Source organism: Eucyclogobius newberryi, unplaced genomic scaffold, assembly GCF_026437365.1.
Source record: "Eucyclogobius newberryi isolate DKJ021-1_F unplaced genomic scaffold, fEucNew1.0.hap1 SCAF_11, whole genome shotgun sequence".
Classification (NCBI taxonomy): domain Eukaryota; kingdom Metazoa; phylum Chordata; class Actinopteri; order Gobiiformes; family Gobiidae; genus Eucyclogobius; species Eucyclogobius newberryi.
In genome coordinates, this window is record NW_027315735.1 from 37,601,066 (window position 1) to 37,621,793 (window position 20,728).

The window sequence follows — 20,728 nt, forward strand, 5'->3', positions numbered from 1 at the left end:
AGGAGTATTTGTACTGCAGTAACAGTATTTGTACTGCAGTAACAGTATTACAGAAGTATTTGTACTGCAGTAACAGTATTACAGAAGTATTTGTACTGCAGTAAAAGTATTACAGGAGTATTTTTACTGCAGTAACAGTATTACAGAAGTATTTGTACTGCAGTAACAGTATTACAGGAGTATTTGTACTGCAGTAACAGTATTACAGAAGTATTTGTACTGCAGTAACAGTATTACAGAAGTATTTGTACTGCAGTAACAGTATTTGTACTGCAGTAACAGTATTACAGGAGTATTTGTACTGCAGTAACAGTATTACAGGAGTATGTGTACTGGAGTAACAGTATTACAGAAGTATTTGTACTGCAGTAACAGTATTACAGAAGTATTTGTACTGCAGTAACAGTATTACAGGAGTATTTGTACTGCAGTAACAGTATTTGTACTGCAGTAACAGTATTACAGGAGTATTTGTACTGCAGTAACAGTATTACAGGAGTATGTGTACTCTAGTAACAGTATTACAGAAGTATTTGTACTGCAGTAACAGTATTACAGGAGTATTTGTACTGCAGTAACAGTATTACAGAAGTATTTGTACTGCAGTAACAGTATAACATAAGTATTTCTACTGCAGTAACAGTATTACAGAAGTATTTGTACTACAGTAACAGTATTACAGGAGTATTTGTACTGCAGTAACAGTATTACAGGAGTATTTGTACTGCAGTAACAGTATTACAGGAGTATTTGTACTGCAGGAGTATTTGTACTGCAGTAACAGTATTACAGGAGTATTTGTACTGCAGTAACAGTATCACAGAAGTATTTGTACTGCAGTAACAGTATTACAGGAGTATTTGGACTGCAGTAACAGTATTACAGAAGTATTTGTACTGCAGTAACAGTATTACAGGAGTATTTGTACTGCAGTAACAGTATTACAGAAGTATTTGTACTGCAGTAACAGTATTACAGGAGTATTTGTACTGCAGTAACAGTATTACAGGAGTGTTTGTACTGCAGTAACAGTATTACAGGAGTATTTGTACTGCAGTAACAGTATTACAGGAGTATTTGTACTGCAGGAGTATTTGTACTGCAGTAACCATATTACAGGAGTATTTGTACTGCAGGAACAGTATTACAGGAGTATTTGTACTGCAGTAACAGTATTACAGGAGTATTTGTACTGCAGTAACAGTATTACAGGACTATTTGTACTGCAGGAGTATTTGTACTGCAGTAACCATATTACAGGAGTATTTGTACTGCAGGAACAGTATTACAGGAGTATTTGTACTGCACTAACAGTATTTGTACTGCAGTAACAGTATTACAGGAGTATTTGTACTACAGTAACAGTAACAGTATTACAGGAGTATTTGTACTGCAGTAACAGTATTACAGGAGTATTTGTACTGCAGTAACAGTATTACAGGAGTATTTGTACTGCAGGAGTATTTGTACTGCAGTAACAGTATTACAGGAGTATTTGTACTGCAGTAACAGTATCACAGAAGTATTTGTACTGCAGTAACAGTATTACAGGAGTATTTGGACTGCAGTAACAGTATTACAGAAGTATTTGTACTGCAGTAACAGTATTACAGGAGTATTTGTACTGCAGTAACAGTATTACAGAAGTATTTGTACTGCAGTAACAGTATTACAGGAGTATTTGTACTGCAGTAACAGTATTACAGGAGTGTTTGTACTGCAGTAACAGTATTACAGGAGTATTTGTACTGCAGTAACAGTATTACAGGAGTATTTGTACTGCAGGAGTATTTGTACTGCAGTAACCATATTACAGGAGTATTTGTACTGCAGGAACAGTATTACAGGAGTATTTGTACTGCAGTAACAGTATTACAGGAGTATTTGTACTGCAGTAACAGTATTACAGGACTATTTGTACTGCAGGAGTATTTGTACTGCAGTAACCATATTACAGGAGTATTTGTACTGCAGGAACAGTATTACAGGAGTATTTGTACTGCACTAACAGTATTTGTACTGCAGTAACAGTATTACAGGAGTATTTGTACTACAGTAACAGTAACAGTATTTGTACTGCAGTAACAGTATTACAGGAATATTTGTACTACAGTAACAGTAACAGTATTTGTACTGCAGTAACAGTATTACAGAAGTATTTGTACTGCAGTAACAGTATTACAGGAGTATTTGTACTGCAGTAACAGTATTACAGAAGTGTTTGTACTGCAGTAACAGTATTACAGAAGTATTTTTACTTCAGTAACAGTATTACAGAAGTATTTGTACTGCAGTAACAGTATTACAGAAGTATTTGTACTGCAGTAACAGTATTACAGGAGTATTTGTACATCAGTAAGAGTATTACAGAAGTATTTGTAATGCAGTAACAGTATTACAGAAGTATTTGTAATGCAGTAACAGTATTACAGAAGTATTTGTACTGCAGTAACAGTATTACAGAAGTATTTGTACTATAGTAACAGTATTACAGAAGTATTTGTACTGCAGTAACAGTATTACAGGAGTATTTGTACTGCAGTAACAGTATTACAGAAGTATTTTTACTGCAGTAACAGTATTACAGAAGTATTTGTACTGCAGTAACAGTTTTACAGGAGTATTTGTACTGCAGTAAGAGTATTACAGAAGTATTTTTACTGCAGTAACAGTATTACAGGAGTATTTATACTGCATTAACAGTATAATGCAGTATATACTGTTAATGCATATAATGTTACTATAATAAAAATAATATTTTTTATTATAGTAACATTATAAAAGAACAAGGACATGAAGAACAAGGACATGTAGAACAAGGACATGAAGAACAAGGACATGAAGAACAAGGACATGTAGAACAAGGACATGAAGAACAAGGACATGTAGAACAAGGACATGTAGAACAAGGACATGAAGAACAAGGACATGTAGAACAAGGACATGTAGAACACGGACATGAAGAACAAGGACATGTAGAACAAGGACATGTAGAACACGGACATGAAGAACAAGGACATGTAGAACAAGGACATGTAGAACAAGGACATGTAGAACAAGGACATGTAGAACAAGGACATGAAGAACAAGGACATGAAGAACAAGGACATGTAGAACAAGGACATGAAGAACAAGGACATGTAGAACAAGGACATGAAGAACAAGAGACATGAAGAACAAGGACATGAAGAACAAGGACATGTAGAACAAGGACATGAAGAACAAGGACATGAAGAACAAGGACATGTAGAACAAGGACATGAAGAACAAGGACATGAAGAACAAGGACATGAAGAACAAGGACATGTAGATCAAGGACATGAAGAACAAGGACATGAAGAACAAGGACATGTAGAACAAGGACATGTAGAACACGGACATGTAGAACAAGGACATGTAGAACAAGGACATGAAGAACAAGGACATGAAGAACAAGGACATGTAGAACAAGGACATGAAGAACAAGGACATGTAGAACAAGGACATGTAGAACAAGGACATGAAGAACAAGGACATGAAGAACAAGGACATGTAGAACAAGGACATGAAGAACAAGGACATGAAGAACAAGGACATGTAGAACAAGGACATGAAGAACAAGGACATGTAGAACAAGGACATGTAGAACAAGGACATGTAGAACAAGGACATGAAGAACAAGGACATGAAGAACAAGGACATGAAGAACAAGGACATGTAGAACAAGGACATGAAGAACAAGGACATGAAGAACAAGGACATGTAGAACAAGGACATGTAGAACACGGACATGTAGAACAAGGACATGTAGAACAAGGACATGAAGAACAAGGACATGAAGAACAACGACATGAAGAACAAGGACATGAAGAACAAGGACATGGAGAACAAGGACATGAATAACACGGACATGAGGAACAAGGACATGAAGAACAAGGACATGAAGAACAAGGATATGAAGAACACGGACATGAAGAACAAGGACATGAAGAACACGGACATGAAGAACAAGGACATGAAGAACACGGACATGAAGAACAAGAACATGAAGAACAAGGACATGAAGAACACGGACATGAAGAACAAAGACATGAAGAACAATGACATGAAGAACACGGACATGTAGAACAAGGACATGTAGAACAAGGACATGTAGAACAAGGACATGTAGAACAAGGACATGAAGAACAAGGACATGTAGAACAAGGACATGAAGAACAAGGACATGAAGAACAAGGATATGAAGAACAAGGACATGAAGAACACGGACATGAAGAACAAGGACATGAAGAACACGGACATGGAGAACAAGGACATGAAGAACAAGGACATGTAGAACAAGGACATGTAGAACAAGGACCTGTAGAACAAGGACATGAAGAACAAGGACAAGTAGAACACGGACATGAAGAACAAGGACATGAAAAACACGGACATGAAGAACAAGGACATGAAGAACAAGGACATGAAGAACACGGACATGAAGAACAAGGACATGAAGAACAAGGACATGTAGAACAAGGACATGAAGAACAAGGACATGAAGAACAAGGACATGAAGAACAAGGACATGAAGAACAAGGACATGAAGAACAAGGACATGAAGAACACGGACATGAAGAACACGGACATGAAGAACAAGAACATGAAGAACAAGGACATGTAGAGCAAGGACATGAAGAAAAAGGACATGAAGAACAAGGACATGTAGAACAAGGACATGTAGAACAAGGACATGAAGAACACGGACATGAAGAACAAGGACATGAAGAACACGGACATGAAGAACAAAGACATGAAGAACACGGACATGAAGAACACAGACATGAAGAACAAGGACATGAAGAACAAGGACATGAAGAACACGGACATGAAGAACAAAGACATGAAGAACACGGACATGAAGAACACAGACATGAAGAACAAGGACATGAAGAACAAGGACATGTAGAACAAGGACATGAAGAACACGGACATGAAGAACAAAGACATGAAGAACACGGACATGAAGAACACAGACATGAAGAACAAGGACATGAAGAACAAGGACATGAAGAACAAGGATATGAAGAACAAGGACATGTAGAACAAGGACATGAAGAACACGGACATGAAGAACAAAGACATGAAGAACACGGACATGAAGAACACAGACATGAAGAACAAGGACATGAAGAACAAGGACATGTAGAACAAGGACATGAAGAACAAGGACATGTAAAACAATTACATGTAGAACAAGGACATCTAGAACAAGGACATGTAGAACAAGGACATGAAGAACAAGGACATGTAGAACAAGGACATGTAAAACAAAGACATGAAGAACAAGGACATGAAGAACAAGGACATGAAGAACAAGGACATGAAGAACACGGACATGAAGTAACAAGGACATGAAGAACAAGGACATGAAGAACAAGGATATGAAGAACACGGACATGAAGAACAAGGACATGAAGAACAAGGACTTGAAAAACACGGACATGAAGAACAAGGACATGAAGAACACGGACATGTAGAACACGGACATGAAGAACAAGGACATGAAGAACACGGACATGAAGAACAAGGACATGTAGAACACGGACATGAAGAACACGGACATGAAGAACAAGGACATGAAGAACAAGGACATCTAGAACAAGGACATGAAGAACAAGGATATGAAGAAAAAGGACATGTAGAACAAGGACATGAAGAACAAGGACACGAAGAACAAGGACATGTAGAACAAGGACATGAAGAACAAGGACATGAAGAACACGGACATGAAGAACAAGGACATGAAGAACACGGACATGAAGAACACGGAGATGAAGAACAAGGACATGAAGAACAAGGACATGAAGAACACGGACATGAAGAACAAGGACATGAAGAACACGGACATGAAGAACAAGGACATGAAGAACACGGTCATGAAGAACACGGACATGAAGAACAAGGACATGAAGAACAAGGACATCTAGAACAAGGACATGAAGAACAAGGACATGAAGAACACGGACATGAAGAACAAGGACATAAAGAACACGGACATGAAGAACAAGGACATGAAGAACAAGGAAATGAAGAACACGGACATGAAGAACAAGGACATGAAGAACACGGACATGAAGAACAAGGACATGAAGAACACGGACATGAAGAACAAGAACATGAAGAACAAGGAAATGAAGAACACGGACATGAAGAACAAGGACATGAAGAACAATGACATGAAGAACACGGACATGTAAAACAAGGACATGTAGAACAAGGACATGTAGAACAAGGACATGTAGAACAAGGACATGAAGAACAAGGACATATAGAACAAGGACATGAAGAACAAGGACATGAAGAACAAGGATATGAAGAACAAGGACATGAAGAACACGGACATGAAGAACAAGGACATGAAGAACACGGACATGGAGAACAAGGACATGAAGAACAAGGACATGTAGAACAAGGACATGTAGAACAAGGACCTGTAGAACAAGGACATGAAGAACAAGGACAAGTAGAACACGGACATGAAGAACAAGGACATGAAAAACACGGACATGAAGAACAAGGACATGAAGAACAAGGACATGAAGAACACGGACATGAAGAACAAGGACATGAAGAACAAGGACATGTAGAACAAGGACATGAAGAACAAGGACATGAAGAACAAGGACATGAAGAACAAGGACATGAAGAACAAGGACATGAAGAACACGGACATGAAGAACACGGACATGAAGAACAAGAACATGAAGAACAAGGACATGTAGAGCAAGGACATGAAGAAAAAGGACATGAAGAACAAGGACATGTAGAACAAGGACATGTAGAACAAGGACATGAAGAACACGGACATGAAGAACAAAGACATGAAGAACACGGACATGAAGAACACAGACATGAAGAACAAGGACATGAAGAATAAGGACATGAAGAACACGGACATGAAGAACAAAGACATGAAGAACACGGACATGAAGAACACAAACATGAAGAACAAGGACATGAAGAACAAGGACATGTAGAACAAGGACATGAAGAACACGGACATGAAGAACAAAGACATGAAGAACACGGACATGAAGAACACAGACATGAAGAACAAGGACATGAAGAACAAGGACATGAAGAACAAGGATATGAAGAACAAGGACATGTAGAACAAGGACATGAAGAACACGGACATGAAGAACAAAGACATGAAGAACACGGACATGAAGAACACAGACATGAAGAACAAGGACATGAAGAACAAGGACATGTAAAACAAAGACATGAAGAACAAGGACATGAAGAACAAGGACATGAAGAACAAGGACATGAAGAACACGGACATGAAGAACAAGGACATGAAGAACAAGGACATGAAGAACAAGGATATGAAGAACACGGACATGAAGAACAAGGACATGAAGAACAAGGACTTGAAAAACACGGACATGAAGAACAAGGACATGAAGAACACGGACATGTAGAACACGGACATGAAGAACAAGGACATGAAGAACACGGACATGAAGAACAAGGACATGTAGAACACGGACATGAAGAACACGGACATGAAGAACAAGGATATGAAGAAAAAGGACATGTAGAACAAGGACATGAAGAACAAGGACATGAAGAACAAGGACATGTAGAACAAGGACATGAAGAACAAGGACATGAAGAACACGGACATGAAGAACAAGGACATGAAGAACACGGACATGAAGAACACGGAGATGAAGAACAAGGACATGAAGAACAAGGACATGAAGAACACGGACATGAAGAACAAGGACATGAAGAACACGGACATGAAGAACAAGGACATGAAGAACACGGTCATGAAGAACACGGACATGAAGAACAAGGACATGAAGAACAAGGACATCTAGAACAAGGACATGAAGAACAAGGACATGAAGAACACGGACATGAAGAACAAGGACATAAAGAACACGGACATAAAGAACAAGGACATGAAGAACACGGATATGAAGAACAAGAACATGAAGAACAAGGACATGAAGAACAAGGACATGAAGAACACGGACATGAAAAACAAGGACATGAAGAACAAGGACTTGAAAAACACGGACATGAAGAACAAGGACATGAAGAACACGGACATGAAGAACAAGGACATGAAGAACAAGGAAATGAAGAACACGGACATGAAGAACAAGGACATGAAGAACACGGACATGAAGAACAAGGACATGAAGAACACGGACATGAAGAACAAGAACATGAAGAACAAGGAAATGAAGAACACGGACATGAAGAACAAGGACATGAAGAACACGGACATGAAGAACAAGGACATGAAGAACACGGACATGAAGAACAAGAACATGAAGAACAAGGAAATGAAGAACACGGATATGAAGAACAAGGACATGAAGAACACGGACATGAAGAACAAGGACATGAAGAACACGGACATGGAGAACAAGGACATGAAGAACAAGGACATGTAGAACAAGGACATGTAGAACAAGGACCTGTAGAACAAGGACATGAAGAACAAGGACAAGTAGAACACGGACATGAAGAACAAGGACATGAAAAACACGGACATGAAGAACAAGGACATGAAGAAGAAGGACATGAAGAACACGGACATGAAGAACAAGGACATGAAGAACAAGGACATGTAGAACAAGGACATGAAGAACAAGGACATGAAGAACAAGGACATGTAGAACAAGGACATGAAGAACACGGACATGAAGAACACGGACATGAAGAACAAGGACATGAAGAACAAGGACATGAAGAACAAGGACATGAAGAACACGGACATGAAGAACACGGACATGAAGAACAAGAACATGAAGAACAAGGACATGTAGAGCAAGGACATGAAGAAAAAGGATATGAAGAACAAGGACATGTAGAACAAGGATATGAAGAACACGGACATGAAGAACAAAGACATGAAGAACACGGACATGAAGAACACAGACATGAAGAACAAGGACATGAAGAACAAGGACTTGTAGAACAAGGACATGTAGAACAAGGACATGTAGAACAAGGACATGAAGAACAAGGACATGAAGAACACGGACATGTAAAACAATTACATGTAGAACAAGGACATCTAGAACAAGGACATGTAGAACAAGGACATGTAAAACAAAGACATGAAGAACAAGGACATGAAGAACAAGGACATGAAGAACAAGGACATGAAGAACACGGACATGAAGAACAAGGACATGAAGAACAAGGACATGAAGAACAAGGATATGAAGAACACGGACATGAAGAACAAGGACATGAAGAACAAGGACTTGAAAAACACGGACATGAAGAACAAGGACATGAAGAACACGGACATGAAGGACAAGGACATGAAGAACACGGACATGAAAAACACGGACATGAAGAACAAGGATATGAAGAAAAAGGACATGTAGAACAAGGACATGAAGAACAAGGACATGAAGAACAAGGACATGTAGAACAAGGACATGAAGAACAAGGACATGAAGAACAAGGACATGTAGAACAAGGACATGTAGAACAAGGACATGAAGAACAAGGACATGAAGAACAAGGACATGTAGAACAAGGACATGAAGAACAAGGACATGAAGAACACGGACATGAAGAACAAGGACATGAAGAACACGGACATGAAGAACACGGAGATGAAGAACAAGGACATGAAGAACAAGGACATGAAGAACACGGACATGAAGAACAAGGACATGAAGAACACGGACATGAAGAACAAGGACATGAAGAACACGGTCATGAAGAACACGGACATGAAGAACAAGGATATGAAGAAAAAGGACATGTAGAACAAGGACATGAAGAACAAGGACATGAAGAACAAGGACATGTAGAACAAGGACATGAAGAACAAGGACATGAAGAACAAGGACATGTAGAACAAGGACATGTAGAACAAGGACATGAAGAACAAGGACATGAAGAACAAGGACATGTAGAACAAGGACATGAAGAACAAGGACATGAAGAACACGGACATGAAGAACAAGGACATGAAGAACACGGACATGAAGAACACGGAGATGAAGAACAAGGACATGAAGAACAAGGACATGAAGAACACGGACATGAAGAACAAGGACATGAAGAACACGGACATGAAGAACAAGGACATGAAGAACACGGTCATGAAGAACACGGACATGAAGAACAAGGACATGAAGAACAAGGACATCTAGAACAAGGACATGAAGAACAAGGACATGAAGAACACGGACATGAAGAACAAGGACATAAAGAACACGGACATAAAGAACAAGGACATGAAGAACACGGATATGAAGAACAAGAACATTAAGAACAAGGACATGAAGAACAAGGACATGAAGAACACGGACATGAAAAACAAGGACATGAAGAACAAGGACTTGAAAAACACGGACATGAAGAACAAGGACATGAAGAACACGGACATGAAGAACAAGGACATGAAGAACACGGACATGAAGAACACGGACATGAAGAACAAGGATATGAAGAAAAAGGACATGTAGAACAAGGACATGAAGAACAAGGACATGAAGAACAAGGACATGTAGAACAAGGACATGAAGAACAAGGACATGAAGAACAAGGACATGAAGAACAAGGACATGAAGAACACGGACATGAATAACACGGAGATGAAGAACAAGGACATGAAGAACAAGGACATGAAGAACACGGACATGAAGAACAAGGACATGAAGAACACGGACATGAAGAACAAGGACATGAAGACCACGGACATGAAGAACAAGGACATGAAGAACACGGACATGAAGAACACGGACATGAAGAACAAGGATATGAAGAACAAGGACATGAAGAACAAGGACATGTAGAACAAGGACATGAAGAACAAGGACATGAAGAACACGGACATGAAGAACAAGGACATGAAGAACACGGACATGAAGAACACGGACATGAAGAACAAGGACATGAAGAACAAGGACATGAAGAACACGGACATGAAGAACACGGACATGAAGAACAAAAACATGAAGAACAAGGACATGAAGAACAAGGACATGAAGAACACGGACATAAAAAACAAGGATATGAAGAACAAGGACATGAAGAACACGGACATGAAGAACAAGGACATGAAGAACACGGACATGAAGAACAAGGACATGAAGAACAAGGACATGTAGAACACAGACATGAAGAACAAGGACATGAAAAACACGGACATGAAGAACAAGGACATGAAGAACAAGGACATGAAGAACACGGACATGAAGAACAAGGACATGAAGAACACGGACATGAAGAACAAGGACATGAAGAACACGGACATGTAGAACAAGGACATGAAGAACAAGGACATGAAGAACAAGGATATGAAGAACACGGACATGAAGAACAAGGACATGAAGAACAAGGACTTGAAGAACACAGACATGAAGAACACGGACATGAAGAACAAGGATATGAAGAACACGGACATGTAGAACACGAATATGAAGAACAAGGACATGAAGAACATGGACATGAATAACAAGGACATGAAGAACACGGACATGAAGAACACAGACATGAAGACCACGGACATGAAGATCAAGGACATGAAGAACAAGGACATGAAGAACAAGGACCTGAAGAACACGGACATGTAGAACACGGACATGTAGAACAAGGACATGAAGAACACGGACATGTAGAACACGAATATGAAGAACAAGGACATGAAGAACAAGGACATGAATAACAAGGACATGAAGAACACGGACATGAAGAACAAGGACATGTAGAACACGAATATGAAGAACAAGGACATGAAGAACATGGACATGAAGAACAAGGACTTGAAGAACACAGACATGAAGAACACAGACATGAAGACCACGGACATGAAGATCAAGGACATGAAGAACAAGGACATGAAGAACAAGGACCTGAAGAACACGGACATGTAGAACACGAATATGAAGAACAAGGACATGAAGAACATGGACATGAATAACAAGGACATGAAGAACACGGACATGAAGAACAAGGACATGAAGAACACGGACATGAAGAATACGGACATGAAGAACACGGACATGAAGAACACGGACATGTAGAACACGGAGAATATGAAGAACACGGACATGTAGAATACAAAAATGTAGAACACAGACATAAAGAACAAGGACATGAAGAACACGAACACGGAGAACATGGAGAACACGAACATGAAGAACACGAACATGTAGAACACGAAGAACACGGACATGAAGAACATGTAGAACACGAACATGTAGAACACGGAGAACATGAAGAACACGAACATGAAGAACACGAACATGTAGAACACGGAGAACATGAAGAACACAAACATGAAGAACATGAACATGTAGAACACGAACATGGAGAACATGAAGAACACAAACATATAGAATACGAATATGTAGAACACGGAGAACATGTAGAACACAAACGTGTGGAACCATAACATGTAGAACATGGAGAACACGAAGAACACAAACATGAAGAACACGAACATGAAGAAAACGAACATGTAGAACACAAACATGGAGAACATGAAGAACACGAACATGAAGAACACGAACATGAAGAACACGAACATGTAGAACACGAACATGTATAACACGAACATGAAGAACATGTAGAACACGAACATGTAGAACACGAACATGAAGAACACGAACATGAAGAACACGAACATGAAGAACATGTAGAACACGAACATGTAGAACACAGAGAACATGAAGAACACAAACATGAAGAACATGTAGAACAAAAACATGGAGAACATGAAGAACACGAACATGTAGAACACGGGGAACATGAAGAACACGAATATGAAGAACACAAACATGAAGAACATGTAGAACACGAACATGTAGAATATGAAGAACACAAACATGGAGAACACGGAGAACACGAAGAAAGTGGAGAACATGTAGAACAAGGACATGAAGAACACGGACATGAAGAACAAGGACATGAAGAACAAGGACATGAAGAACACGGACATGAAGAACACGGACATGAAGAACACGGATAGGAAGAACAAGGACATGAAGAACACGGACATGAAGAACACGGACATGTAGAACACGGACATGAAGAACAAGGACATGAAGAACACGGACATGAAGAACACGGACATGTAGAACACGAACATGAAGAACACGGACATGTAGAACACGAACATGAAGAACACGGACATGTAGAACACGAACATGTAGAACACAAACATGAAGAACACGGACATGAAGAACACGGACATGAAGAACAAGGACATGAAGAACACGGACATGAAGAACAAGGACATGAAGAACAAGGACATGAAGAACAAGGACATGAAGAACAAGGACATGAAGAACACGGACATGAAGAACAAGGACATGAAGAACACGGACATGAAGAACACGGACATGAAGAACACTGACATGAAGAACACTGACATCAAGAACAAGGACATGAAGAACACGGACATGAAGAACACGAACATGAAGAACACAAACATGAACACGAACGTGGAGAACATGAACGTGGAGAACATGAAGAACGTAGAGAACATGAACGTTGAGAACATGAAGAACGTGGAGAACATGAAGAACGTGGAGAACATGAACGTGGAGAACATGAACGTGGAGAACTTGAAGAACGTGGAAAACATGAACGTGGAGAACATGGAGAACATGAACGTGGAGAACATGAACATGAAGAACGTAGAGAACATGAAGAACGTGGAGAACACGGACATGAAGAACACGAACATGAAGAACACAAACATGAACACGAACGTGGAGAACATGAACGTGGAGAACATGAAGAACGTGGAGAACATGAACGTGGAGAACATGAAGAACGTGGAGAACATGAACGTGGAGAACATGAAGAACGTGGAGAACATGAACGTGGAGAACATGAACGTGGAGAACATGAAGAACGTGGAGAAAATGAACGTGGAGAACATGAAGAATGTGGAGAACATGAAGAACGTGGAGAACATGAACGTGGAGAACATGAACGTGGAGAACATGAAGAACATGAACGTGGAGAACATGAAGAACGTGGAGAACATGAGCGTGGAGAACATGAAGAACGTGGAGAACATGAACGTGGAGAACATAAAGAACGTGGAGAACATGAACGTGGAGAACATGAACGTGGAGAACATGAAGAACATGGAGAACATGAACGTGGAGAACATGAACGTGGAGAACATGAACATGAAGAACATGAACGTGGAGAACATGAACGTGGAGAACGTGGAGAACATGAAGAACGTGGAGAACATGAACGTGGAGAACATGAACGTGGAGAACATGAAGAACGTGGAGAACATGAAGAACGTGGAGAACATGAACGTGGAGAACATGAAGAACATGGAGAACATGAACGTGGAGAACATGAACGTGGAGAACATGAACGTGGAGAACATGAAGAACGTGGAGAACATGAAGAACGTGGAGAACATGAACATGGAGAACACGAACGTGGAGAACATGAAGAACATGAACGTGGAGAACATGAAGAACGTGGAGAACATGAGCGTGGAGAACATGAAGACTGTGGAGAACATGAACGTGGAGAACATGAAGAACGTGGAGAACATGAACGTGGAGAACATGAACGTGGAGAACATGAAGAACAAGGAGAACATGAACGTGGAGAACATGAACGTGGAGAACATGAACATGAAGAACATGAACGTGGAGAACATGAACGTGGAGAACGTGGAGAACATGAAGAACGTGGAGAACATGAACGTGGAGAACATGAAGAACATGAACGTGGAGAACATGAACGTGGAGAACATGAAGAACATGGAGAACATGAAGAACGTGGAGAACATGAACGTGGAGAACATGAACGTGGAGAACATGAACGTAGAGAACATGAACGTGGAGAACATGAAGAACATGGAGAACATGAACGTGGAGAACATGAACATGAAGAACATGAACGTGGAGAACATGAACGTGGAGAACGTGGAGAACATGAAGAACGTGGAGAACATGAACGTGGAGAACATGAACGTGGAGAACATGAAGAACGTGGAGAACATGAAGAACGTGGAGAACATGAACGTGGAGAACATGAAGAACATGGAGAACATGAACGTGGAGAACATGAACGTGGAGAACATGAACGTGGAGAACATGAAGAACGTGGAGAACATGAAGAACGTGGAGAACATGAACGTGGAGAACACGAACGTGGAGAACATGAAGAACATGAACGTGGAGAACATGAAGAACGTGGAGAACATGAGCGTGGAGAACATGAAGACTGTGGAGAACATGAACGTGGAGAACATGAAGAACGTGGAGAACATGAACGTGGAGAACATGAACGTGGAGAACATGAAGAACAAGGAGAACATGAACGTGGAGAACATGAACGTGGAGAACATGAACATGAAGAACATGAACGTGGAGAACATGAACGTGGAGAACGTGGAGAACATGAAGAACGTGGAGAACATGAACGTGGAGAACATGAAGAACATGAACGTGGAGAACATGAACGTGGAGAACATGAAGAACATGGAGAACATGAAGAACGTGGAGAACATGAACGTGGAGAACATGAACGTGGAGAACATGAACGTAGAGAACATGAACGTGGAGAACATGAAGAACATGGAGAACATGAACGTGGAGAACATGAACGTGGAGAACATGAACGTGGAGAACATGAAGAACATGGAGAACATGAACGTGGAGAACATGAAGAACGTGGAGAACATGAAGAACGTGGAGAACATGAAGAACGTGGAGAACATGAACGTGGAGAACATGAACGTGGAGAACATGAACGTGGAGAACATGAACGTGGAGAACATGAACATGAAGAAATGAACGTGGAGAACATGAAGGTGGAGAACATGAAGGTGGAGAACATGAAGAACGTGGAGAACATGAAGAACGTGGAGAACATGAAGAACGTGGAGAACATGAACGTGGAGAACATGAACGTGGAGAACATGAACGTGGAGAACATGAACGTGGAGAACATGAACGTGGAGAACATGAAGAACATGAACGTGGAGAACATGAACGTGGAGAACATGAACGTGGAGAACATGAATGTGGAGAACATGAAGAAAGTGGAGAACATGAACGTGGAGAACATGAACGTGGAGAACATGAACGTGGAGAACATGAATGTGGAGAACATGAAGAACGTGGAGAACATGAATGTGGAGAACACGAACGTGGAGAACATGAAGAACATGAACGTGGAGAACATGAAGAACGTGGAGAACATGAGCGTGGAGAACATGAAGAACGTGGAGAACATGAACGTGGAGAACATGAAGAACGTGGAGAACATGAACGTGGAGAACATGAACGTGGAGAACATGAAGAACGTGGAGAACATGAAGAACGTGGAGAACATGAAGAACGTGGAGAACATGAAGAACGTGGAGAACATGAACGTGGAGAACATGAACGTGGAGAACATGAAGAACATGAACGTGGAGAACATGAAGAACGTGGAGAACATGAGCGTGGAGAACATGAAGAACGTGGAGAACATGAACGTGGAGAACATAAAGAACGTGGAGAACATGAACGTGGAGAACATGAACGTGGAGAACATGAAGAACATGGAGAACATGAACGTGGAGAACATGAACGTGGAGAACATGAACATGAAGAACATGAACGTGGAGAACATGAACGTGGAGAACGTGGAGAACATGAAGAACGTGGAGAACATGAACGTGGAGAACATGAAGAACATGGAGAACATGAACGTGGAGAACATGAACGTGGAGAACATGAAGAACGTGGAGAACATGAAGAACGTGGAGAACATGAACGTGGAGAACATGAACGTGGAGAACATGAACGTGGAGAACATGAAGAACATGGAGAACATGGAGAACATGAACGTGGAGAACATGAATGTGGAGAACATGAACGTGGAGAACATGAACGTGGAGAACATGAAGAACATGGAGAACATGAACGTGGAGAACATGAACGTGGAGAACATGAACGTGGAGAACATGAAGAACGTGGAGAACATGAAGAACGTGGAGAACATGAACGTGGAGAACATGAACGTGGAGAACATGAAGAACATGAACGTGGAGAACATGAAGAACGTGGAGAACATGAGCGTGGAGAACATGAAGACTGTGGAGAACATGAACGTGGAGAACATGAAGAACGTGGAGAACATGAACGTGGAGAACATGAACGTGGAGAACATGAAGAACAAGGAGAACATGAACGTGGAGAACATGAACATGAAGAACATGAACGTGGAGAACATGAACGTGGAGAACGTGGAGAACATGAAGAACGTGGAGAACATGAACGTGGAGAACATGAAGAACATGGAGAACATGAAGAACGTGGAGAACATGAACGTGGAGAACATGAACGTGGAGAACATGAACGTAGAGAACATGAACGTGGAGAACATGAAGAACATGGAGAACATGAACGTGGAGAACATGAACGTGGAGAACATGAACGTGGAGAACATGAAGAACATGGAGAACATGAACGTGGAGAACATGAACGTGGAGAACATGAAGAACGTGGAGAACATGAAGAACGTGGAGAACATGAACGTGGAGAACATGAACGTGGAGAATATGAACGTGGAGAACATGAACGTGGAGAACATGAACATGAAGAAATGAACGTGGAGAACATGAAGGTGGAGAACATGAAGGTGGAGAACATGAACGTGGAGAACATGAACGTGGAGAACATGAAGAACGTGGAGAACATGAACGTGGAGAACATGAACGTGGAGAACATGAACGTGGAGAACATGAACGTGGAGAACATGAAGAACATGAACGTGGAGAACATGAACGTGGAGAACATGAACGTGGAGAACATGAACGTGGAGAACATGAATGTGGAGAACATGAAGAACGTGGAGAACATGAACGTGGAGAACATGAACGTGGAGAACATGAACGTGGAGAACATGAAGAACGTGGAGAACATGAATGTGGAGAACACGAACGTGGAGAACATGAAGAACATGAACGTGGAGAACATGAAGAACGTGGAGAACATGAGCGTGGAGAACATGAAGAACGTGGAGAACATGAACGTGGAGAACATGAAGAACGTGGAGAACATGAACGTGGAGAACATGAACGTGGAGAACATGAACATGAAGAACATGAACGTGGAGAACATGAAGAACGTGGAGAACATGAACGTGGAGAACATGAAGAACGTGGAGAACATGAACGTGGAGAACATGAACGTGGAGAACATGAAGAACGTGGAGAACATGAAGAACATGAACGTGGAGAACATGAACATGAAGAACATGAACGTGGAGAACATGAAGAACATGGAGAACATGAACGTGGAGAACATGAACGTGGAGAACATGAAGAACGTGGAGAACATGAAGAACATGAACGTGGAGAACATGAACATGAAGAACATGAACGTGGAGAACATGAAGAACGTGGAGAACATGAACGTGGAGAACAGGAAGAACATGGAGAACATGAACGTGGAGAACATGAACGTGGAGAACATGGAGAACATGAAGAACGTGGAGAACATGAACGTGGAGAACATGAACGTGGAGAACATGAACGTAGAGAACATGAACGTGGAGAACATGAAGAACATGGAGAACATGAACGTGGAGAACATGAACGTGGAGAACATGAAGAACATGGAGAACATGAACGTGGAGAACATGAACGTGGAGAACATGAAGAACGTGGAGAACATGAACGTGGAGAACATGAACGTGGAGAACATGAACGTGGAGAACATGAACGTGGAGAACATGAACATGAAGAAATGAAGGTGGAGAACATGAAGGTGGAGAACATGAAGGTGGAGAACATGAAGAACGTGGAGAACATGAAGAACGTGGAGAACATGAACGTGGAGAACATGAACGTGGAGAACATGAACGTGGAGAACATGAACGTGGAGAACATGAACGTGGAGAACATGAACGTGGAGAACATGAAGAACGTGGAGAACATGAACGTGGAGAACATGAACGTGGAGAACATGAACGTGGAGAACATGAAGAACGTGGAGAACATGAATGTGGAGAACACGAACGTGGAGAACATGAAGAACATGAACGTGGAGAACATGAAGAACGTGGAGAACATGAGCGTGGAGAACATGAAGAACGTGGAGAACATGAACGTGGAGAACATGAAGAACGTGGAGAACATGAACGTGGAGAACATGAACGTGGAGAACATGAAGAACGTGGAGAACATGAATGTGGAGAACACGAACGTGGAGAACATGAAGAACATGAACGTGGAGAACATGAAGAACGTGGAGAACATGAGCGTGGAGAACATGAAGAACGTGGAGAACATGAACGTGGAGAACATGAAGAACGTGGAGAACATGAACGTGGAGAACATGAACGTGGAGAACATGAACATGAAGAACATGAACGTGGAGAACATGAAGAACGTGGAGAACATGAAGAACGTGGAGAACATGAACGTGGAGAACATGAAGAACGTGGAGAACATGAACGTGGAGAACATGAAGAACATGGAGAACATGAACGTGGAGAACATGAACGTGGAGAACATGAAGAACGTGGAGAACATGAAGAACATGAACGTGGAGAACATGAACATGAAGAACATGAACGTGGAGAACATGAAGAACGTGGAGAACATGAACGTGGAGAACATGAAGAACATGGAGAACATGAACGTGGAGAACATGAACGTGGAGAACATGGAGAACATGAAGAACGTGGAGAACATGAACGTGGAGAACATGAACGTGGAGAACATGAACGTAGAGAACATGAACGTGGAGAACATGAAGAACATGGAGAACATGAACGTGGAGAACATGAACGTGGAGAACATGAAGAACATGGAGAACATGAACGTGGAGAACATGAACGTGGAGAACATGAAGAACGTGGAGAACATGAACGTGGAGAACATGAACGTGGAGAACATGAACGTGGAGAACATGAACATGAAGAAATGAACGTGGAGAACATGAAGGTGGAGAACATGAAGGTGGAGAACATGAAGAACGTGGAGAACATGAAGAACGTGGAGAACATGAACGTGGAGAACATGAACGTGGAGAACATGAACGTGGAGAACATGAACGTGGAGAACATGAACGTGGAGAACATGAAGAACGTGGAGAACATGAACGTGGAGAACATGAACGTGGAGAACATGAACGTGGAGAACATGAAGAACGTGGAGAACATGAATGTGGAGAACACGAACGTGGAGAACATGAAGAACATGAACGTGGAGAACATGAAGAACGTGGAGAACATGAGCGTGGAGAACATGAAGAACGTGGAGAACATGAACGTGGAGAACATGAAGAACGTGGAGAACATGAACGTGGAGAACATGAACGTAGAGAACATGAACATGAAGAACATGAACGTGGAGAACATGAAGAACGTGGAGAACATGAACGTGGAGAACATGAAGAACGTGGAGAACATGAACGTGGAGAACATGAAGAACATGGAGAACATGAACGTGGAGAACATGAACGTGGAGAACATGAAGAACGTGGAGAACATGAAGAACATGAACGTGGAGAACATGAACGTAGAGAACATGAATGTGGAGAACATGAAGAACGTGGAGAACATGAACGTGGAGAACATGAACGTAGAGAACATGAACGTGGAGAACATGAAGAACGTGGAGAACATGAACGTGGAGAACATGAAGAACGTGGAGAACATGAACGTTTGCCACATTCGAGCGATAATGACAGAATAAATCAGACCAAGACATGAAACTAGTTTTGAGTCA

General features: G+C 41.2%; 1 protein-coding gene across 3 annotated transcripts in view; it reads left to right on the forward strand.

Moving 5' to 3' along the window:
• Window positions 1-20,728, forward strand: part of khk (ketohexokinase) — a 298,699-nt gene that overhangs the window by 273,730 nt on the left and 4,241 nt on the right. The window lies entirely within an intron of this gene.